General features: G+C 40.1%; 1 pseudogene; it reads right to left on the bottom strand.

The window, feature by feature from the left end:
• Positions 1-24,315: 24,315 nt before the first annotated feature.
• On the bottom strand, positions 24,316-24,413 carry LOC132282940 (small nucleolar RNA R71; annotated as a pseudogene).
• Positions 24,414-25,765: the final 1,352 nt, after the last annotated feature.

Genomic DNA, 25,765 nt, shown 5'->3' with positions numbered 1-25,765 from the left:
AAGTGAGGTTGTGCCAACAATGTGGCAAATAGGGAAAAGACAGAATAGGGAAAAGGACGAAATAGCGCATAGTGTCCAAAAACGAAAAATGCGAAAATGACTCGGTCCTCAAAGGAAGTTGTCAATTCACATGAAAGAGTCTCAGAAACCAATTCTGAGCACTCGAGATGACACTAAGCGACACGAAACAGAGCTCAGAAAAGAAAATTAAACGAAAAAAATTCATTCGTAAAATTTCAGGAAAAATGAAAGGAAGGCAAATGACCAGGTCGTTACATTCACTGCAAGTACCTCACTCTTAGAGTAGAACTTGTCTTTTTAATTAGGCTTTTTTTTATTCTCTTATCCATGATAGACCACAGAAGCTTGGTACTTGGAGTGAATTACTATGTGCAGATCAGAAAAACGATATGTTAGAAAGCTCTTTGTATAGAATTCCTTCCCTATTTGAAGTAGATTCAATGATAGGAAATAAGAGAAGGTTTGATCTTTGTACTTCAAAGGCAAGCACGTCAAGTGATAAAGAAGAGTCATCGGATTCAGGGGCTTCAAGTTTGAATCATGTGGCTGGAAAAACATCAGCACGTCATTTTGGAGGTAAGCGCCATAAGGGTAGGAAGGTGTTGGTGAGTGCTGCTGAAGTTAAACTGATTGATGAGAGATTGAGAAACCTCGAGGAATAAGCTGAAGTACACATGTTGATCGGTTGATCAACTATACATCAACCTTCGCAATAGCACGAATCATTGTAAAATAGGGCTATTGGTCGGGTAAGTCGAACCACTGGGACTGCGCTAGTCTTATGGCAACTGTAGTGTCTAGAATCTTTCTAGAATGATGAGGGGGTGTTTATAAAGGTTTTGTTTGTTGTCACTTAAATTAGGAATTCAAAGCGCATAAAACACTAATTTGCAAGGAATTTAGGATGAAATAGAACAATAGAGAAAATGAGACTAGGGAAGTGAATCCGCCTCCATCCCTATACATATGCTAGATTAGACCTAAATTGGGGGAAAAACAACATATGATGGTCAAGACTTACATAGCAACACATGGTTGCCATATAAGTAATCAAGAGGTACATTAGGTCTCAAACAAGTATAATCCATCAAAAGATAAACATGCTTAGACTACCTAACTAAGGTGTAGCTTATACACATTTACTTAAATGAGAGACTATCAAGTTCTTGACAAAATGATAAAGCACATGGAGTTAGAGATTAAGCATACACCATCAAAGGATTTCCTAAGCAATGGTCTATCAAAGTCACCTATCAACATGCCATGAAACCATTTCATAACCTTGCTTCCACTCTCACCATGAAAAACTCAAGCAATATAATTACTCTAAGACATCATCTAAAGCAAGATAATCACATCATCCATACAATATGATTACTCTAAGGCATCATCTAAAGCAATATGATTACTCTGAGACATCATCCATACATGTATCAACATTCATTACAACAAATGAGGTGCTCTTGGTTATGAAAAGACCATAAAATATACATGGCAAATCCCCAAAATAGACTATCCTAGGACATGCTTACAAGGGAGGGACTTCATCACCTCCTTAGAGGAAGAGTTAGTTACCCATTTCTAAGCTAGAAGAAGGAAGAAGCTCCATCTTCATGGCCATTTTCGTGCAACCTTCTTGGTGCTTGAAGAACACACCTCCTTTGCTCCCTTCTCTCTCCTCTAATCTTGTAGAAAAATGTAGGATAGCAAATGTGTGGCCTTTGGTAGCCTTTTATCCTCCAACAAAACCCTCTCTCTCCTCCAAGGAACACCTCCAACCATTTCATAAAGAAGAAAGATGGCATTGAGGAAACCAATGTGCAAGTGGCTGAAATTGAGCCATTTCTGAGTGCAATCTGCCTGATTTTCGAGCACTCGAAAAGTGGTCTCGAGCACTCTAAATTAGTGCAATGTGCAACATGCTCTTCTTGCTCAGCGCTGACCTACTTTGGTAAAACTGCTATAACTTTGTGCCCCAAACTCCGAATGATGATCTGTTTGAAGATTTGGAGAGTTGATTCAGTGTTTTAAAAACTTCATGTTTTGATGAAGACTCAATTCTCAAGTCTGGTTGGTCGAAAATGGGAAGAAAGGCAGTACTTCAGTGCTGCCAGGCAGTTCTGCGCACCTCTGTTAAGAAGATCATAACTCTCTGATCCGAACTCTGAATGATGAACCGCTTGAAGATTTGGAAAGCTGATTCAGAGATCTAAATCTTTCATGTTATGATGGAAGTCCACTTCTTGAGTTTGCTAGGTCGAAAAGGGCGACAAAAGTCAGGATCACTGCTGCCAGAAATTCAGAAATGGCACCCTTTTTGTTCAAAATTCCACAAGGCATCATTTTTGCTTCCTTTTTGCACTTTAACCTGAAAATGCATAAAAACATGCAAATGGAGTTAATCTACATAAAATAATCAATTAATGGACTTTGTTAATGTAATTTAGGGCGCTTGAATATACAGTATTCAGCGCTTATCACACCCCCAAACTTACATTTTGCTAGTCCCTTAGCAAAACCAAAATGCCAAGCTCAATGGAATGAAAACATGGGAATGCTATTACAAAAATATTCACCATGGCAAAGATAAACATAAACATAGCTCAAATACAACTTGAAACAGATAAAGAGCTGGAGACGGGATCATTGGGAAGACTACCTTGCATATATGAAGCATTGATGCAAAAATTAGGAAAAACCATTTCAACGTGCATGCATCAACATCATAGTCCATATAAATAATTCAATTGTCATCTCTTAAATGGAAATAACTCAAACTCCAGTGAAAGTGAATTGGATTCTCAACATGCGGCTTTTACTTTCTTTTCCAATTCCAAAGCACAAGTTTTCAAATCATTGAATTCCCCTTTAAATGAGGTCCCTAAGGCATGATTTTATTTACAAGACAACTTTTGTTGCTTGTTGACAATTTATTGCAACTCATAAGCGAAACATAGAATGGTTGTACAATGTTGAAGTCCTTTAAGCTTTCTAACCAACCTATGTAGCAAACGTTAGGCCAACAGCTCCCAAACCAGATGGCTTTAGGGTGTTAAGTGTAGAGACACTCCTAGGGCTTAATAGCTCAAGTTGGAAAGGCTACGAACTCCAACGAACCATGTTTATTACAATTTTTTTTGAATGACCGTGCAATGTTTAAGTCCTTTAAGCTTTCTAACCAACCCTTGTAGCAAACGTTAGGCCAACAACTCCCAAACCAGACGGCTTTAGGGTGCTAAGTGTAGAGACACTCCTAGGGCTTAATAGCTCGAGTTGGAAAGGCTACGAACGTCAACTGGTCATCATCATTTTTTTTTTTTTTTTTAATAGATACATGCCAAAGGTATCCATCTATCAGGTTCATCAAATCAGATTAACTAGGCCAAGGTCAAGGTCAATCAAGTTGCATGCCTCACAGTTAAGTTTCCAATGTGCATCTGTGCATTGTGAAGCTTATAAGAGTGTAAATCCAGCAAAAATCTAATTGAGGCATTTATACAGACTACATTGTATTTGCATGATCACTTCAAATTCAAATTTCTTTATTTTCAAAATTTCTCAATTGCTTCTATACACAAGGTATTAAACATATGCTTTGTCTCCGACAAGTTCCAAGTTACACTATCATTGCTTTACAAAAATATGATACCAAACTATGCCAAGAATGCTTTGATGCATCCCCAAACTTAAACTACACAGTGTCCTCAATGTGGGACATGGATGTAAGTTAGAGACAAAAATGACAAAAAAGGAACAACAATACCCAGGGGGAGGAAACGGCATCTTGATACAAAAACCCCCAAACTTGAATTGGACTGCGCAACCTGGAGAGCACCATGAAGAACAAAAAGAAACAACCACAAACAACATTAATAGCACAAGCATAAATACAAAAAAAGAATGTACCGAAAGTTAGCAGAACAGAAAGAATTTGCATTGCAAAAAGAGTTTACATGATTACAAAAAGAGCTGTTCAGGGAGCATGTCTACTAGAGCAACCTATACATAGCAAATTCTTACAGTTCAAAAGGAAAACAAAAGATACAAGAGAAATAGGTACATATGAAACAAAAAGATAAGGTTCAACACTCGCAACAAGCTACGGTCCAGAGGGTAAATGGGCGAGGATGAAATGGAGGAGAGATTGAGTCTTACGCCGTTCAGCGGAGGCCAAACGACGTTCCTCAGCGGCGACACGGCGGTCTTCAGCAGCAAGACGACGATCTTCTTCAGCACGTGAAGAAGTCTCACACAGAGTCCGAGTGTACGCGGACAAAGAATTCTCAAAATGATCCAGTCGCTCATGAATACCGACAATTCTAGCCCGGATGAAAGCCTGGTCCTGGTGAGAGTCGACCGGAGGCTCTACCTTTGCAGCGGCTGCTGCGGTGGAAGCATCCTCAGAAGGAGGAGGAGGTGGAGCGTGGATGAACAGGGGGGCAGCAGGCTGAGGGGTACTAGAATGGCTAAGAACATTGATCCACCAGCGCTGGGTAAAAATTTTAATCTTCTCGCCTTTTGGTTCATGGGGAGGAACAACGAAACCCTTGTGCTAAAGGAGCCGAGTGATGAAAAATGGCAAAGGCAATTTCCGATTGTCAACTCGTAGAACCCGTGCATTATGAGCATCATGGTAAAACTTCATAAATGTGGTCCAAATGAGCTCTGGGATGGAGAACCATTGGCCTTGGTCCATGGCATATAAGGCTTGCAAAAGGAGGCCCCGACGCTCGGTGCTATACACCAAAGGGCAGACATTGTGCTTGAAGACAGTGTCAATGAACCACAGGCGTTCTGGAAGATTGGTTTTGCGGATAAAAGACCGGGGCCTAGTAGGATCGTCAACAGTGCAAATGGCAGTGGCAATCTGCTCCACAGTTAATGTATCTGGCTCCTCATATAAAGGGAGATTTTCACGATTGACAATGTCATCGGGGCACTCAATGGGGCAACCAGAAACCTGAATGATGTCAGTCATAGTGAAAGCATAGGTGGTGCCATCAATGGATGTAGTGAGAGAAATAGGTGGCTCTTCAGGGCATTGGAGATTCTGATAGAAGAGGCGCACTACACGGGGGTAGGCAACCCTGGCAAGGGGCGCGCAAATGTGCTACAGACGCCGGTTAGTTAATTCGGCGACAGCCCACGAAGTAGTGGGTAGAATGTCAAAGGCAGCCATGAGCGGAAATGAGAGTTCGTAGTTGAGTTGTTTGCGATCCCAAGGATCACGTGGTCGCTCACGATTGACAGCACGGGCACCCGAAGAGGGTCTAGGAGGGCGAGAAGGACCGGCACGAGACATTTAGAGAGGTGGACTTGGTTGAGGAATTTCAGCGAACACCTGGCGTGCACCACAAAAAGGAGAAGGTGAAAATGAGTGGGGTGGATGATGAAACCCAAAATTTTTGACAAGCAAACAAGCTCTATCATCAACAAATCAACAACAAAGCATCAACAGAACCAAACTCCAACATTACAAGCCCATCTTCCTTGTAAAACACCATGAATGAACAAAGGAAAAGAAAAACAAATGAAGAGGACACAGACCTGAATTTCAATGTATCCGAGAGCAAGAAAGAAGGCAGGAAGAGGGAGGTGAGATGATGGGGTGGTGGGGATGAGAGAGAGAAGGGTTGGGTTGGTTTGGGTGTTGATGATGTAGGTTGAGAAAATGGTTGAGGTGGGTGATGTTGAAGAGAGAGAACCGAGAGGGGAATGCATGGGGTGGTTCATGCATTGTGGGTGTTGGAAAGTGAGAAACCGAGAGATGGTGAGGGTGGATGATGGAAGATGAGGGGGTTGTGAGGTGCATGCATGGGGCTTGCATGCAAGGGGAGTAAGGTGGTTGTGGGGATGGTGCCGAGAGGGGTGAGTGAGAGTGAGGGGGTTTGGTTTTAAAAGAGAGGGAGAGAGAGGCTTGGTTCGAGCACTCGAAGGGTGTCTTCGAGTGCTCGAAAATCCGGCAGTGGGCTCAGCTGTTGGGTGTGTTAGAGTTCAAGGATTGGCGAGCACTCGAAGCTTGGCTTCGAGTGCTCGAAATTATGACAGAGAGGTGAGGGTTAGTTTGGTTGAAAGGGGGTGATGGTGAGTTGGTGTTAGAGAGTGGTGAGGATAGAGAAATGGTGGGTTGTGGAAGTGGGTTGTTGTGCATGGTTTGCAAGCTGGGGCTGAGAGAGAGAAGGGAAGGAAGGTTGGTGCATGTATGCATGCATGGGGGTGTGGAGTTGGGTAGGCTCGAAGTTGGTTGGGGGAAGTGGGTTTGCCGAGAGGTGGGATGGAGGTAGTTAGTTTGGGTTGAGGGAGTGGTGCATGGTGTAGATGGTTGGGGTTGCATGGTAGTGGTGGTGAGGGTTAGAAGGTTGGGGTTTGTGGTCTATGCATGGTGGACTCGGCATGGGGGGTTGGTGGAGAGGTTTTGAGGTGGCCGAGTGGTGGAGGGATGTGGGTGGGTTATGAGATGCAGAGGAGGTGTGGGTGGTTTTGCATGCATGGGCATGGGAGTGGTTCGAGCATGGGTTTGGATATGTGGTGGCATGCAGGGTGGTGAGGTTGATGGTTGAGTGTGGATGAAGTTTGTTTGGTTTGAGTTGCCGAGAGTAAGGGTGGTGAGGTGGTTAGAGGTTGGGATGGGTTTGCATGTAAGATTTGTATGCTTGGTTGGGGAGGTGGTTGATTCGAGTGCTCGAACTGAGCCTGCGAGCACTCGAATTAAAGGCAGCCGAGAGAGGTTGTAAGATGGATGCAGGTTGGTGGGTTGTGGAAGTTGGTCTGCATGGGTTGGGGGGGGGGGTGGTTTGTTGATGGAGGTCGAGCACTCGAAGCTTGGTCTTCGAGTGCTCGAAATTTGGGCAGTGAGTTGGGTTAAGAAGCTTGGGCACTCGGAAGGGGGTTGGGATTGCTCGAAAGTAAGGCAGAGAGTTGGGGTCTTTGGGTGAGAGAAGTTCGAGCACTCGAAGTTCAACTTCGAGGGCTCGAAGGCTGGACAGTGAGCTCAGCTGATGAGTGCATTTGAGTGCAAACTTTATGAGGGCATTTGAAGATCAATCAAGCTGTTGCATGCAGTGGCTTGAGTGTTGGGGAGGAGGAGTTCGGATGAATGAAGCTTGGGAGGAAAACTGGAGCACTCAAAGCTTGCATGAGGATTAAAACAATGCATGAATGCAATGCAATGGTGCTTTAAGGCAACATGTGAACCTGAACTCTAACATTTCTTGACCATTTCATGCAATGCAAGTTCTTAAACCTGAATGCAATGAATGAAGCTTGCAAGTTCCTTTGCATGCATGAATAAACTGTGCATCATGTTGGCATCAAAGCTGCATGCATTATGATTATGATTATGATAAAAATATGTATATTTATAAAGAGGTGATTAATGATTATTTATTTATTTATTTATTTATTTTTTATATATGCCAATGGAAAACTTTCCAAGCCTTGATACATTGCAACATGATGCAAAATGGATGGAATTCTCAAAAATGAATATTTCAAGCATAGAGAATTTTTGAAAATTTGCATGTCAGTCCTAAATTCAAGCAATGCATGGAAAATTTGAAACTTGGCACATTATTCCAATCCAATGCCTGGATGGATAATTTGTCAAACTTTGCAACATCTTGCTAATGCATTGATCAAATTGGAAAAAAAAAAAAAAAAATTTCAAACTTTGCACTTCACACAATGCATGGATGAGTTTAAGAACATTTCAACAATGCATTAAAGATGAGAGGCTATGCATGTGAGTGCCATGTCGGAAGTCCGAGAAAATTGCCTGATAGGGCCGGAAACTTCCGGGAATGAAAACAAGAGTTGAGAAGGTCTAAGAAGCCAGTCTAAAAATGTGGAACACAACTTAAGATAGTTCCAGAGAAAGTTAAATTTTGGCATTTCTACACCGTTTCCCAGAAAATTTGCAAGGCACGAGCAATTTCAAAGAGAAGGAAGCTTGGAAATTGAAAGAATTTCTTCCCTTGAGTTGCTAAATTTAATGTCGATAGCTAGACAAAGCTAGAGTAGGCACTAATCCTCATAAATTGGATCCGTCAAGAGGACTTCCTCAACTTTTCGGGTTAGAATTGTGCCGTCAATGCAAGGCTTAAGCCTTTGGCCATTTACCTTGAAGAGTGATCCACTTGCAGGATCATGAAGTTCGATTGCTCCATGAGGAAAGACGGTAGTGACAATGTATGGACCATCCCATCTTGACCGGAGTTTACCGGGAAAGAGTTTCAAGCGGGAATTGGAAAGCCAGACCTTTTGTCCCAGGGCAAAAGACTTTTTGACGATGTGTTTGTCATGAAAAGCTTTAGTCTTTGCCTTTTAAATTTTTGCGCTTTCATACGCGTCATTACGCAATTCCTCAAGTTCATTTAATTGCAACGCACGATTAGAGCCGGCTTGTTTGAGATCAAAATTAAACCTTTTTATGGCCCAATAAGCACGGTGCTCTAATTCTACCGGGAGATGACATGCTTTGCCAAAGACAAGTCGATATGGTGACATGCCAATGGGTGTCTTATAAGCTGTCCGGTAAGCCCAAAGCGCATTGTTTAGCCTTACTGACCAATCTTTGTGGTCCGGTCTAACCGTTTTTTCCAAAATGTGCTTAATCTCCCGGTTAGAAATCTCTACTTGACCACTCGTTTGAGGGTGGTAAGGTGTAGCAACCTTATGAATAACGGAATACTTAGCAAGGACGGATTTTAGATAACGATTTCGGAAATGAGATCCGTCATCACTAATGATTGCTCGGGGCGTACCAAAACGACTAAAGATGTGAGACTGAATGAAATGGATCACGGCTTTATGATCATCGGTTTTGGTAGCCTCGGCTTCAACCCATTTAGACACATAATCCACCGCTACAAGGATGTACTCATAGCCACAACAAGATGGAAATGGTCCCATGAAGTCAATCCCCCACACATCAAAAATTTTAACAATTAAAATGTTGGTGAGGGGCATCATGTCTCTTCGAGACATGGATCCAAGTTTTTGACATCGTTCACACGATTTGCAAAAATTGTATGCATCCCGAAACAAGGTAGGCCAAAAGAATCCGCTTTGAAGGACTTTGTTAGCGGTCTTTTTGGCACTGAAATGGCCTCCACAAGCAAGAGTATGGCAAAAATTTAGAATGCTTGTAGCCTCGGTTTCAGGAATACATCGCCGGATGATTTGGTTTGGGCAATACTTGAATAGTTCCGGATCTTCCCAAAAGAAATGCTTAACTTGGGAGAAAAGCCGGTCCCTCTCTTGTTTGGACCAATGGGTTGGAATTTTGCCAACCTCAAGATAATTGACAATATCCGCAAACCATGGAAGAGTAGAATGTGAAACTTGAAGAAGTTGCTCATCCGGAAAGGAATCACGGATGGCTGCGAATTCTGAAGATTTCTCAATAAGTAAGCGAGAGAGATGGTCGGCGATAACATTGTCGGTCCCTTTTTTGTCCCGGATGTCAATGTCAAACTCTTGAAGTAAGAGGATCCATCGAATTAAACGGGGTTTTGTCTTTTTTTTTCGCTAACAAATGCCTAAGAGCGACATGATCTGAAAAGACGATGACCTTGGAGCCAAGAAGATAAGAGCGAAATTTATCCAAGGCGTACACCACAGCTAGCAATTCTTTTTCAGTGGTGGTGTAGTTCAATTGGGCATCGCAGAGAGTTTTGCTAGCATAATAAATGACATGCGGAAGTTTATCCACACGTTGGCCCAAAACCACCCCCAATGTATAGTCGGATGCGTCACACATGATCTCAAAGGGAAGAGACCAATTAGGGGGTTTCATGATTGGGGCGGATGAGAGGAGAGTGCGAAGTTTGATGAAAGCTTCCATGCAAGCGTCATCAAAATTGAACGAAACATCCTTGGCTAAGAGATTACACAAGGGCCGTGAGATTTTGCTAAAATCTCTGATGAAGCGACGATAGAATCCGGCATGGCCAAGAAAAGAACGGTTTTGACGGACGAAATTCGGAGGAGGAAGATTAGAGATTAACTCAACTTTTGCCTTGTCTACCTCGATTCCCCGCTTAGAAATGACATGTCCTAAAACAATGCCTTCTTGGACCATGAAGTGGCTTTTCTCCCAACTTAGAATGAGATTCGTCTCTTTGCATCTTTGGAGCACAAGAGATAAATTTTTGAGACACAAGTCAAAGGAGGAGCCAAATACGGAAAAATCGTCCATGAAAACTTCCAAGAATTTTTCAACCATGTCAGAGAATATGGACATCATGCACCTTTGGAACGTTGCCGGTGCATTGCATAGACCAAAAGGCATGCGTCGATAGGCAAAAGTACCAAAGGGACATGTGAATGTTGTTTTCTCTTGATCTTGGGGGGGCGATTGCCACTTGGTTATAGCCGGAATAACCATCAAGAAAACAAAAGAAGCTTTGGCCGGCTAACCTTTCTAGGATTTGATCAATAAATGGGAGTGGGAAATGATCCTTCCTAGTTGATGAATTGAGTTTCCGATAGTCAATGCACACACGCCACTCGGTGGTGGTGACAACTTGTGTGGGGCTCACCCACTTGCTATCAGAGATAGGATAGATGATTCCCGCATTTAGCAATTTGATCACCTCTTTCATGACCACTTCCTTCATATTCGGATTTAACTGGCGCTGGACCTCTCTAGTAGGCTTTGCGTCATCCTCCATATGAATGCGGTGCATACAAATAGAGGGGTCAATTCCTTTCAAATCTGCCACTGTCCAACCAATAGCTTCTTTATGCTCTTGGAGCACCGCTAAAAGGTTGGTCTCTTGGTCTTTTTGAAGGTCCGAGGCAATAATGACCGGAAGGGTTTGCTTTGGACCAAGGAACACATACTTGAGATGGGCCGGGAGCGGCTTAAGCTCAAGTTGTGGCGGAGATAACAATGATGGGACTGGAGGAGTGGTGGAAAGTTGGGGAAGTGGTTCTTTTGGAATTTTCCAAGGAGGTACATCCATGATAACACTAATATCAAGCAAGGAATTGACTTCTTGAATGGCTTGATCAACATCAAAGTTTGAGAAGTCAAAATGGGACATGCAAGTTTCAAGAGGATCTTTGCTTAGAATGAAGGGGAGAGATTCTTCGACCACTTCATCAATGACATCCACAAGAAAACAATCATCCTCATTAGAGGGATGTTGAGTTGCATGAAAGATGTAGAGTTTGACTTGCATGTTTCCAAAAGCAATGTCCATCACCCCGGTTCGGCAATTAATTGATGCATTAGCAGTGGCTAAAAATGGCCTACCAAGGATCACGGGAATGTGTTTTTTTGGGTCATGGACCGGTTCCGTATCAAGAACCACAAAATCTACCGTGAAGTAGAATTTGTCCACTTTGATGATAACGTCCTCGAGAATACCTCATGGATGCTTGACCGATCTATCGGCAAGTTGCAAAACCACGGAAGTCGGCTTAAGATCTCCCAAACCAAGTTGTAGGTAGACTGAGTATGGAATTAAATTCACACTAGCTCCTAAGTCAAGGAGGGCCCTCTCAATTTTGCTGTCACCAATGACGCAAGAGATTGTGGGGGCGCCCGGATCCTTATACTTCGGAGGAGTGCTGTGCTAAATGATAGCACTAACATTTTCAGTCAACCTTACATTTTTTGGCAAATGATTTTTAGAAGTACGCTTTTGAGTGCACAAATCTTTGAGAAATTTTGCATAGGGAGGGATTTGCTTGATAGCATCCAAGAGGGGCAAGTTAACCTTCACTTGCTTGAAAACTTCCCACATGTCTTGAATTTTACAATTCTTGTTCCCAAAATGTGTCGACTCTTGAAGACGTTGAGGAAACGGAGCTTTTGGCTCATAAGTAGTTTCCACATTTGGGGTGACATGTGTGGGATTTCCGTGAATGGTATTTGGACAAGAATTTGGATTAGAAGAGCTTGAATTTGGATTAGAAGAGCTTGGATTCAGATTTTTCAAAGGAGAAAATTCCTCGCTTTTGTCTCCATCGACCTTGTTGTCAACCACTTTACCACTCCGAAGGGTGGTGATAGCTTGAACTTGTTCATGAGTCGGCCCACTCGGAGGAGGGGTTTCGTCAATCACATGCATTCCTCTAGGATTTTCAAAAGGTTGAGAGGGATGCTTGCCCTTGTCCTTTTGAAGCAATTGATTCACCGAGTTAGCTATTTGGCCCACTTAATTTTTGAGATTAGCTATGGATTGAGTATGAGAGTGAACCATCTGGAGAGTAGGCTGCAAGGATGTCAAGAGTTGCTTGTTGGCATCCATTATTTGCTTATTTAATGATTCCATCATTTGCTTGTTTGCAGCTACTATCTCGTCAGTTGGACACACAGGAGGTTGATTGGAGACATTTGGATTGTAGGGAGGACGGTAGCTTGAAGAGGCTTGGAAAGGTCTACCTTGATATTGAGAAGAGGGCTGATTTTGCTGCCCTTGGTTTTGGAATTGGGAATTTTGTGGGGCTTGTTGCCGCCACGAGAAATTCGGATGATCTCGCCAACCTGGATTGTAGGTGTTGGAATATGGATTGTTCCCGGGCCGCGAGAACATGGCATTAGCTTGCTCTTGGTTGGGATTGGGAAATTGCTCCGGTGTGGGGCAATCTTCCGAGAGATGGAATGGACTAGTACATGAAGCACAAACTGAACTTGCCGAATTTTGAGACAATGAAGGAGGAAGATGTGGTGCCATCAATTGGTAGAATTTATGAGCGATGGCATCCACTTGAGATGATTCCTCCCTTATTGATTTTGGTTGACAAGGGTTGGTGTTGTTTGGAGTGGTTGAGGTCGGAGCCCTACGAGAATTGTGTTGAAGTGAATTTTCACTCAAATTCTCAAGTAAGGTCCAAGCCTCATCCGCATTCTTGGACATGAACATCCCACCACATGAAGAGTCAACCATGAATCTATGGGTTTCGGTCAAGCCAGCATAGAAAGCTTGCACTAATTGCCATTTTGGGATCAAATGATGAGGACATTTTCGAAGAAGATCTTGTAGCCTTTCCCAAGTCTCGTGGAGTTGTTCTCCATCAACTTGAGAAAAGCTTAGAATGGAACGCCTCATTTGGTTGGTTTTACTCACCGGATAATACTTCTTAAGAAATTCTTGTTGCAATTGAGCCCAAGAAGTAATAGAGTTGGGAGCGAGGGAGTTCAACCAAAATTTTGCCCTGTCCCTAAGGGAGAATGGGAAAAGATGGAGATGAAGTGCATTGTCCAGAAAACCTCTCAACCGGATGGTCGAGCAGATTTCAAGGAACTCATCAAGATGCTTGTATGGATCTTCATTATCAAAGCCATGAAATGATGGAAGCATTTGAATGGTACTAGACTTGATCTCATATTGAGCTGCATCGATGTTTGGCATCACTATACAAGAAGGAGAAGCATAGGTGGTAGGAATGAAATGATCTCTAAGAGTCATTGGTTCTACATTAGGAATTTCAGCCCTGTCATTCCCCGGATTTCCTACGTTATCCCCCATTATATTGAATTCAGTTTCAAGATCCCTTGTAAGAGTGGGTTCCCTAAGGTTCCGTCTAAGAGTTCTTTCAAGTGAATTTATATCAATAGGCGAGTCAAGTGTGGGTAGAGAGAGTGACCTACGGCCGAACATCAACAATTCACAACCACATCATCACAACAAATCTTTATCATCAACTCCATATACGATGTTCCCTTTCTCCTCAATTATCAAGACAGAAAATAAATGGCCACGACAAGGACCGATGCTTGGAATTGAAAATACACAATTGAAATAGCCTTGACAAGGGCTTGTAATTTATCTACTTCTAAGCTTAACACATGCACGATATTCACAATTCGAAACTAGAAGTCACGAGACTTACCTGGGGTCCTCTAGACTTACAATTTGCTAGCAATCCCACGGCGAGCTTCGAGTCCCTAGAATCTTACGACACGAAGATGATCAAAACACACAAGGAATATTCACAAGACACAATATGCACAATCAAACTAAATTTAACCCTAGACTTTGGTTGCTAAACCGTTTGCAAGTCCCCGGCAACGGGGCCAAAAATTGATCGGTTGATCAACTATACATCAACCTTCGCAATAGCACGAATCATTGTAAAATAGGGCTATTGGTCGGGTAAGTCGAACCACTGGGACTGCGCTAGTCTTACGGCAACCGTAGTGTCTAGAATCTTTCTAGAATGATGAGGGGGTGTTTATAAAGGTTTTGTTTGTTGTCACTTAAATTAGGAATTCAAAGCGCATAAAACACTAATTTGCAAGGAATTTAGGATGAAATAGAACAATAGAGAGAAGGAGACTAGGGAAGTGAATCCGCCTCCATCCCTATACATATGCTAGATTAGACCTAAATTGGGGGAAAAACAACATATGATGGTCAAGACTTACATAGCAACACATGGTTGCCATATAAGTAATCAAGAGGTACATTAGGTCTCAAACAAGTATAATCCATCAAAAGATAAACATGCTTAGACTACCTAACTAAGGTGTAGCTTATACACATTTACTTAAATGAGAGACTATCAAGTTCTTGACAAAATGAGAGACTATCAAGTTCTTGACAAAATGATAAAGCACATGGAGTTAGAGATTAAGCATACACTATCAAAAAATTTCCTAAGCAATGGTCTATCAAAGTCACCTATCAACATGCCATGAAACCATTTGATAACCTTGCTTCCACTCTCACCATGAAAAACTCAAGCAATATGATTACTCTAAGATATCATCTAAAGCAAGATAATCAACTTGGAGAAATCATCCATACATGTATCAACATTCATTACAACAAATGAGGTGCTCTTGGTTATGAAAAGACCATAAAATATACATGGCAAATCCCCAAAATAGACTATCCTAGGACATGCTTACAAGGGAGGGACTTCATCACCTCCCTAGAGGAAGAGTTAGTTACCCATTTCTAAGTTAGAAGAAGGAAGAAGCTCCATCTTCATGGCCATTTTCGTGCAACCTTCTTGGTGCTTGAAGAACACACCTCCTTTGCTCCCTTCTCTCTCCTCTAATCTTGTAGAAAAATGTAGGATAGCAAATGTGTGGCCTTTGGTAGCCTTTTATCCTCCAACAAAACCCTCTCTCTCCTCCAAGGAACACCTCCAACCACTTCATAAAGAAGGAAGATGGCATTGAGGAAACCAATGTGCAAGTGGCTGAAATTGAGCCATTTTCGAGTGCAATCTGTCTCGAGCACTCTAAATTAGTGCAATGTGCAACATGCTCTTCTTGCTCAGCGCTGACCTACTTTGGTAAAACTGTTAACTTTGTGCCCCGAACTCCGAATGATGATATGTTTGAAGATTTGGAGAGCTGATTCAGTGATTTAAAAACTTCATGTTTTGATGAAGACCCAATTCTCAAGTCTGGTTGGTCGAAAATGGGGAGAAAGGCAGTACTTCAGTGCTGCCAGGCAGTTCTGCGCACCTCTGTTAAGAAGATCATAACTCTCTGATCCGAACTCCGAATGATGAACCGCTTGAAGATTTGGAAAGCTGATTCAGAGATCTAAATCTTTCATGTTATGATGGAAGTCCAGTTCTTGAGTTTGCTAGGTCAAAAATGGCGACAAAAGTCAGGATCACTGCTGCCAGAAATTCAGAAATGGCACCCTTTTTGTTCAAAATTCCACAAGGCATCATTTTTGCTTCCTTTTTGCACTTTAACCTGAAAATGCATAAAAACATGCAAATGGAGTTAATCTACATAAAATAATCAATTAATGGACTTTGTTAATGTAATTTAGGGCGCTTGAATATACAGTATTCAGCGCTTATCACATGTCGACTGGTTCCTACTATATACATTTGTGATTTATTTTCCTTTTTTACATTATCACCCATTTATTATTACTAGTATTTACCATTTGACCCAGTATAGATGTTTTAATCACATGTTCGACTATATTACCCCCGAACTTCATCATAGTCATTGGATATCCTTTGTGAATGATTGTTTTACCCTTTTTGGGTTTTAAACCTTTCTATCCACAGGAGCGTACTGAGTCAGGGGCTTACCACTACGGCAAGAAGGACTGGAACAAGAGCTACAATGCTCTTAGCAAGAGCTTAGAGCAGGACGCTATATTGGTAGTAGAGGAGGCTGCAGAGGCTGAGGAGGCAAAGATGACAGGAGCAGCAGACGATCTAGCAGTCGCACCGGTGGCTTCAGCACATATAGATATAGACCTAGAGTAGTAGCCTCCAGAGGAGTTACAGCATCACTCTCTAGTTGGGTCGCCAGTTCATTTCCAGGAGCAAGGTCAGGATGTACCACAATTTCATGATCCAGTTATGCCTAACGCTCTAGCTCTGACACCTGGCTTAGGAGAGTGTGTCCAGGCATTAGAGGATGTAGTAGTCTCCCTCCGAGCAGATATTTCTACTCTCCATACGGATGTCTTAGCTACGCTGCGTGACATATCCAGAGATATTCAGGGATCACGCCCCGCTCGCCCGACCACCTGTGCCTGATTTCTTGACCTCTTTACTCTCATCATTATATATATTTGTGATATCTGACTGTTGTTTTGATACGAATATGATATTTTTGCGGCTAGTCTGTCGGCCCAGACACTATGATGTACCATCTACTGTTTATTATTTTTCTTTCTATTCATGCTATTTTTGGATGTCTGGACATTATATTGATATATTTGTTTATGATTGACTCTATTATCAGGTGTATCCCAGTGACTTCAGTGAGAAAGAGTGCTGCCCAATTTTTTTTTTTCAGGACCACCCTTATTCCTCTCTCTTTACTTCATTTACTATCCCATTTACACTTGCATCTCCACTGTGCACTATTATTATCCCTTTGTGTGATACCCCTCGGATCCGAGACGCAGGTTGATTAGGCCCAGGACCAAACCCGAGGGAATATCAAACAATTAAAGTATTTTATAATGAACACAGATGACAAAACGAAATAAGAATAAATATTAAAAGCTGAAATGAATACTAGTACAGAATCCTCAATCGATAAAACTTAATAAAATCCAATATCCAAAACCTCCATGATTATAACTAGGGAATCCATCTAGTAGACCCCTAAATAAAATCCTGACTGAACTGAAAGTAAATAAAATCGAAAACATCGTGGGAAGTCCTATGTAATCTGACGAATGGAAATTATCCTCGAACAGCACGATCAAGCTCTAAGGCTGGAACCATCCTGTACCTGAAAAGAATAATAGAAGAGTGGGTTAGACCCACCAGCAAGTTTTAAACTAACTGCAATCCATATAGTGACCCGATACACAGATACACCGTAGATACCTCACAATATCTATTTAGTCCATACATATATATATATATATATATATATATATATATATATATATATATCCACACTAAGGGACATTCACTAGACTACAGTAGGGGTCTCAACCTGAATAGAACGCAACATGCGAAAACGCACCCAAGGGTGGGCATGAGTACTTAGACCTAACAGGGTACACTTACCTACTATATCCAGCTACGCATCCACTGCATATACGCACCCTAACCAACGACTCTGAGACTCAAGCTCATATCGTGGTACCATAATCATATATCTAAAATCCGTCCAAAACCATAATATGTCATTCAATTATTTATTGAGGAGACATACAAAACATACTAGTTAGTCACTTAACTTATTCAGTTGATATGACTTAACCTCCATCCATTAATCCAGGAAGCCATTTAACTTAGTCACAGTTGATCTGACTTAGTCACAGTTAGGATTCAATATCTTCCAATCCATTCCTTTAATCCGATAGGTTAGGTTTAAGCATTTTGAGCTAAACCATCCATAGTATGTCACCGTCCCATACCGGTTCATACAATCCTCCATATCCATGTAAATTACGATACATAAATATTAAGTTAGTAATTTACAATCCAAACCAATATCCAAATCATTGCAAAAAGACATTTTAAAGGTTCAACAATTTAAATCCAAGAGTTAAACCATGTATTGTTTAACAGTTCAACGACTAACATCCAGAGCATGAATAGATTAGTTTTAATAAATCAACAACTCTATCATGCATATAAATAAGTTTTAAAATCATAATATTGTCCAAGAAATTGCTAAGATTAATTCTAGAAATTCAGTTCCTTTTATCCATCAATAACATTTTAGGTTGCATCTTTGCATACTGTTTTATTGTTTTAGCACCGAGCCATAAACTATGCTACAAGTCCAATTTTTTAATTAAAAGACTCCCTCATACATCTAAAATTTAATTTAGAATCATATTATAGCACCCTAAATTGTCAAATTAAAATTAGACAATTTAACTTCCTTCCAGCAGTTAACCGCGCACAAGTTGTTAAATAGCGCACTGTTAATTTCATTAATACAAAGAGGGTATTTTATGCAATACGAGACCTTAATTACATCCTAAATTAATTATTGAAAACCCCATTAAAGTTTTAAAACTGTTCAGAAACCCCAAGTGCCCAAACAGTAGCTGAAAACTTATAGTACGCATCAAAATGGAAAGAGCCTGCTCTAAAAAAAAATAGAGCAAGCTCAAACCAACATTGAGCTGGCTCCATACAACCTTGGAGCCGGCTCTAAATAGGTGGGAGCCAGCTCTAACATTCCAGAGCCGGCTCTCTTCCCCCCTGTGAGCCTTCTTTCTATTCCAGCTTCGTTTCTGACCTTTGCTCCCACTCCGGCTAGTTGCAACCTTTTTGTTTGGTTTTTAAAACTAATCTACGAACCTTATGTAAGCCAAAAATCATCCCCATGACTTATTTACAGTGGTTGCAAGCAAGTAAAAATAACTAAAATTACAACCGGATTAGCATGCTTTAAAAAAACAAAACTTGAAACAATCAGGTATGAATTTGTAACAGATTTGATTACAACACAAATAGAGCATCAATAAATCATACAATAAACATGTAAGTTCCAGTTTATGATTTATTTAACCCTAGAGATTACCTAGGTGCACAGAACACGAGCCAAAGGGAAGGAGAAAGTAAAGAACTTGCCTGTAGTTTTGGTCTCAAAACTTTGTCGCCGTCTTCCTAATTTCTGGCAAACACTGACCACTTCAAGCCTCCTATGGTTTTGGTTTAATCCACCATAACTCTCCCTTGGTCCTCTCTATTCTCCTCCCAAGCCTTGTTCTGTTTTCTCTCGCTCAGTTCTCTCACAAGTCTCTGTTATTTCTGTATCTTTGGTACGTGAATATGGGTTGTGTATTCTCAAAACCCTAAGTTGATGTACTGTTCTATATTTATAGAGGCTTAACTAAACCCTATTCCCTGTATGTGTAGAGACAGAGCCCTATTCCTAATCCTTGGCGGCCCATAACAAAACCTACGTTTTAAAACAGTGATGGCTACACACGTGAATTCCATTCTACAGTTAAAATTGTAACTTAATTTAATAAATAAAACATTTAAATTAATCCAATTAAAATAAACCATGAAATTAAAAATAAATACACAAATAATAATTAACTAAAATAATCAACCAATTTAAATAAAATAATTAATCAAACAAAATCCAATTTAAACAACATTTAAATAAACACACAAACAAATAACCAATTAAAGCAAATAAAAATGCAATTAAATAATAAAATAAATAGAATTAAATAATTAAATAAATACCAGAATTATCCTTTTAAAATTAGGGGTATTACACTTTTTTATCTGATGAGTTTTATCCAAGTGCTATCTTTTCAGGACCGCAGTCAATTCCAAGTTTGGGGAGGTTTATACCACCCACTTTGGGCATTTGTGTTCTGGCCATTCTTTGCCTTAGTTGCACTAGTATACTCTTTCCTTTTGTTCTCTTTGCACATTGAGGACACTATGCCATTTAAGTTTTGGGGTAATGAGTGTTAATTGCAGTGTTTGCTTTCAATTCAAAATTTTAAGCATGACTTGTGTATTTAAGGGATTTTCTATGATTGGTCCATAACTAGCTGTGATTTTAATCTTTTGAGGACTATATTGCTTAAAATTTAAAAATTGCTTGACTTGAGAGTCCTATACTCCTTGTATGCCTTATGGATGCCATTTAGGAGTAAATTTTGCGAAAGATTGATATCTTGCTTACACTTGTGGTCCACATCATCCTGATTTTGTGATTGTTTTAAGATTCACTCTAGGATTCTACACTAGCACAGGCGCACACTAGCATTCATTTGTGGGTGCATGCTTTGTTGATTATTCAATTGGCTATATCCCAATTGAGCTAGTAGTGCATTGAAAGCTTTCATTTTGATAAAGGTGGATAACAAACCCTTTTCATTGAGTAGTCTGGATTCTAGCCTCATCAAGCATTGAATTTCTCACGTCGAAAGGTGGACGGCCCAAACTCTAGGTTAATAATTGAATGCTACTTGAAAAAAAAAAAAAAAAAAAAGTTGCAAAAGTAATAAAAAAGTGAGGACTTTTCCCAAAAGGTGAGAAAGGGAAAATGATTAGATGGAGGTTGTTTTGATTTGTAGCCTAGTTGATTTGAGCTTGTAAGTCCTTAGGAGTATTTGAACACCTAATGCCCTAAATCCGTCCGGTTTGGGAGTCATTAACCTAACACTTGACCTCATGGATCGCTAGAAAGCTTAATAGATCAACACATTGCACCATGCTTTCATCTTTGATGCTTTAGTATAGTTAAAAAAAAAAAAAAAATCGAGTTAAAAGAATAAGCGCACCTAGTTGAATAAGCTTTAATAAAAGGTCCACTCTTTATCTTGATGATCGGTACTAGATTTGTGTGCTATTTGAGGATAAGGATGTAATCATTTCTCTAGTTGGCTTAGATAGCAACATATTTGATGCCTATCCACTTAAAAAGAATTCTAGAGTTATTTTGATTTGCATGATCATTTTCTTGATGTGTGGAGGACCATACTTGCTTGCATGATGTTGAAATTTTGGGAGATTGCTTGTTAAGGGTTGAAAAATTGCATACTTGAGGTAGTTTTCTCTCAATGCGTTTCTACAATATTGGCGCCTTTTTATGAGAATGAGCTTAATGGTTGTGGGTATCATTTTTGGAAACCCTCACGAGACTTCACTCGTGCACTAGGCGTAAGTAACCAAGGGGTTTCAAAAGGCTTGTTGCATATGCTAAATGCAATCGTGTTCCCTACGAAAGTGGTGTTATCCATTTATTGCTTTCTAGTTCATAGTTGTATAGTCGTTCATTTCATTCCTTTACTTCGTAGTTCATTGCTAGGGACTAGCAATATTTAAGTTTGGGTGTGCGATGAGCGTTAAAAAGTGCGTAATTAAACCCTTTAAGCTTAGGTATTTTAGTACCTTTATCTATCTTATTTTTCCGTCTTAGACTAATTTCGTGTTATTGCCCTTTTTAGGTGCTTATCCCAAAAATAAGTTAATTCAGCCAAATAAGAGCTTAAAAGAAGTAATCTTATGCTGAATGGAAGAAAGGAGCAAAGTGGAGGAAGAACAGCAAGTTTGATAGATCTCAACATTACTTCGATCGATCAGAGTAAGATCGATCTGGCCACATCAAGATGGATCCAAGTAATTGTCCTTATCCAAAAGATCTCACCATCTTCGATCGATCCAACCTTTCTCAGATCGATCGAAATTATTCGATCTTATCCACACCTACCACCCTACCTACCACTCTTGTCTTTCTCCCAAAATATCTCAGAGATTTGTATTTATTCAAAATGTTGCCACCAAGGATGATCGATCTCTGCAGCATTCGATGGATCTCACCAATGTTTGATTGATCGAACCTCTTCAAGTCTGAATTAAAACAAAGTCCAACTCATTAAAAGTTGGCTCATGGTAGAATCATTGTAAGGATCCTAGTGCACGAATCCAGACCATTGGGTGTGACATTTGAACCTCCTATACAAGGATTTTGAGCCATTCATATCTTCATATCTTCATTAAACATATCATATCTCATATCTTGGAGAGGAGGCTAAAGACTAGAGAGCTTTTACACATCTTTGGGAGTTCTTCCATTCTTCTAAGGTTTCCATTAAGAAGGTGGTCATTCCTACCATGGAGATAGCCCTTGAGGGTTGGAGGACTACTTCAATGAGTACCTAGACATCTACTTGGGGCTAGAGTAACCCCTAAGGTTGCTTCTTAGACCTAGTGTTTTGTATATTTTTGGGGATTTACTTATAACAAATGTTTTGATCTTGGATTTATATATATATCTTGTGGTTTCTACTTGATGTGTATGGATTAATGCTTTCAATTGATTGTCTATTTCTAATCATATGACTATGTATGCTAGAATGGATAATTTATGTGTTTTTCTCTAGATTTAATGGAATTTATGCATGTCTATATGTATGGATGAAGTTAATCTAGTGATGATCAAAACATAGTGCTTAATTGAACACTTTTGTAATTTATTTGATGGATTGTGCCACACCTTTAGCTTACTTAGTTTAATTTCTATGTCTTTAGTGTAGATGTAGTGTAGTTGTTTTAGATTCATATATAGGTGGACAATCTATTCTTGTTCCTTGGTGTTCCATACTTATGAATGCAACGGGTGTATGCTTCAAGATAGCTGTGTGTGCATAAATTGTGGTTTCATTGAATGGATTTTGGTCTCATTTGATAAGTTGTGTTTTCCATTTGAATTGGCTAGACAATCTGTACTTATTTTCCATCCATGCCTAGTTTCAATTAATGTCAGACACACACACAAGTTACAATTCAATTTCCCCATTGATATGCAATTGCTAGTGTCTAGTGAAGTTTAGCTTAGTGGTGAGCTCTAATACCCTAAGTCCTCTCTTTTATATCTTTTTCCCTACTTTCTAAATTGTTACCTTTTACTTGCTTTAATTTCAATTGCATTGTAGTTTAATTTAATCAACCAAACAAATCATCTTTTGATCGCTTGACCTACTAACTCTATATTTTATTTCCATTGCAAACACGCCCACAATCCCTTGGGACGATCACTACTCACCTTAGCTACATTTTTAGTTAATGGTAGTAGTGGCTTTTATAAATTTAAAACTTGGCCACATTGCACACTCACATTTTTAGTGCATTCTTAAACGTTGGCCCTCCCTACAGCCACCAAGTTTTTGGCGCAGTTGCCGAGTATTGAATTGGCAACGCCGTGTTTTGGGAACAAATAGGAATTAGTACTCTTTTGATCGTGTCTTTACTTTCCTTTATTTTTGTTACTTATTGTGCTTATTCTTGATTGGCTAGGTGCATTGAGCTAAGAGAGAGTCAAGTAAAGGGAATTAAAGAGCAAAGGAAGCAAGGAAGCCAAGTGAAGCGAAGCAAAAGCATAAAGGGCTACAATCTAAAATTTGCAAAGCATAGCAAGGCTTGAAAATTGAAAATGAATTAAAGTTGCTTAAGGACCCTTTGTGAGATCTTTCTAACTCAATCTCTAGTTAAATTTTCGGCCGGTATGGTGGCAAGTTTTTAAATTCTTAGATAAATCATGAGCCTGCGTGGAGACAATTTAATTTTCTTTGTATATTGTTTAAGCATGGGAGTATGGGACTAATGTATGTGGAGAATGTTGTTGATTGATTTGTTGTGGGGGCAAAGTGATTGTTATTTGCTTGTTATTTGTTTTGCTAGTGCATGCAAGGTCGTAGGTCATTGAATCCTACTATTGTCCCTCCTAATTTGCATCTTGAATTGGTTGTTCGTAATCCTAGGGGAAGAGGTAGTTCGCATCACTCCATTTCACCAATGGAGGAATTGAATGACGACTATGTGGAGGACCTTGGTCATATAGAGCAACAAGCCATCCTCCACCCTAATGTGCATCATGAAAATATTCAAGTTGCATTAGGCATACCAAGACCATTCATTCCACCACAATAACAAGGCCAAATTCCATTGGGAATGTCTCGGCGAATTTTTGCTCCATAACCTCCTATTATGCAAGGCAACCACGGTGTTCAAGTAGTACCACCGGTTGTGAATCCTCCCATTGCTTTAAGAGACCATTATGTGCTTAATGAATACAATGCACCTACATGCATTTAATTTCCCCCATTTAGAGTACATCACTATGAGATTAGGCCACAAACTATTCAAATGCTTCCCAACTATCGTGGACTTCCAAGTGAAGAACCCTATAAGCATTTGGATGAGTTTCTTGAAGTGTGTTCCACCGTGAAATACACGGATATGCCAGAAGAAGTGTTAAAACTTAAACTTTTTCCTTTTACCCTTAAGGATAAGGCAAAATATTGGTTCAACAATCTTAGACCTTTTTCGATAACTTCTTAGGCAGAAATGCAACAAGAGTTCTTGAAAAAGTACTATCCGGTTTCAAAGACCAATGCCATGAGAACTTCCATTCGTGAATTTTCTCAAGGGGATGGGGAAATGTTTTATGAAGCATGGGAAAGGTTTAAGGACTTGCTTAGGAAGTGCCCACATCATGACATACCTAAGTGGCAACCAGTTCAATATTTCTTTGAAAGTTTACCGGATAATCACAAGGGTATGGTTGATGCATCTATGGGTGGTTTTTATCTTGACAAGCATGAAAATGATTTGTGGTAATTGTATGAAAGCATGTGTGAGAATTTAATGCATAGATCTTTGTCCTCTAAAAATGGTAGAAACCTAGGTGGAAGGAAGAATGTTGGCTTATATTAAGTTCACAATTCCAATGACATAGCCACCGAGATGAAATATTTATCTCAAGACCAAAATTCATCGAATCAAGTATCTTCCTCCCCTAATCATGTTCATCATCATGCATCTAATGAATCTTGCATGACTTGTTCAAGTGTCTTGCATTCTACTTCCAACTAATGCTGTCTTTGCTAACTAAGGGAATAATCCCTATAGCTCACACTATAATCCAGGGTGGGGGAACCATCCAAACTTCTCTTGGAAAAGCCAAGGGGAAGGCTTAAACCCTCCCCAAGGTGGTTTTCAAGGAAAGTATGTTGCACCTCCAATGTAAAGCCAAGGTTCCCAAGGTTATAGATCTTCTTTTCAATCATCACATGGAAATCAATTTTCAAATTCTCATTTCCCTAACCAATCATCGTATTCTCAAGGAAACTCAAAGAATCCCACTTTTGAGGAGAAAGTGTTGATCGCTCTAGGCACTTTAGAGACGAACACTCAATTGCTTCATTCTCATTCTCAATCCATTACTAAGCTAGAAACCCAAGTCGGGCAAATAACTAGTACTTTAAATGTTAGAGAGAAAGGGAAGATGCCTTTAAATGCCCCACCAAAGCAACAATGTGTTGTGGAGACTTATATCTCATCGAAAGGTCACACAATTGAGCATGTCAATGCGGTGACAACCTTGAGAAGTGGGAAGGTTATTGACAACCAAGTGAGTATGTTCAATGAAGAGAGTGAACCGGTGCAACCAAAAGTTGACACCCGTCCCGTTTCATATTTTATTCCTCTTTCATTGCATGTGCATGATCATCTTGTTGAGAAAGTTATCAAAAATGAATTGAAAGATGAATTGAACAATGATTTGAAAAATAATTCTAAGAATTCTAGTGTTGAAGATTCTTCAAAGAAAAATTTTGAAAATGCTTTTGAACCTAAAGCTCCATTTCCAGATGCTTTGAAAGGATCCATTTCGCTTGAAAAGCAAAAGACAAAGATCAATGAAATCATTGAAGTGTTTAGGCGAGTGAAGATTAATCTTCCGCTTTTGGATACAATCAAACAAATTCTAACTTATGCTAAATTTCTGAAAGATCTTTGCACCCAAAAGAGGAAGAATAAGAGCCAAGCACTAAAAAAAATGGTCTTGACTGAG

The sequence above is a fragment of the Cornus florida genome, unplaced genomic scaffold (assembly GCF_030987335.1).
Source record: "Cornus florida cultivar Cherokee Brave unplaced genomic scaffold, ASM3098733v1 CherokeeBrave_3.0.0_Hap2_Chr01, whole genome shotgun sequence".
Classification (NCBI taxonomy): Eukaryota; Viridiplantae; Streptophyta; class Magnoliopsida; order Cornales; family Cornaceae; genus Cornus; species Cornus florida.
The sequence above is the reverse complement of the archived record's forward strand: the minus strand, read 5'-3'. Positions and strand labels throughout refer to the sequence as shown.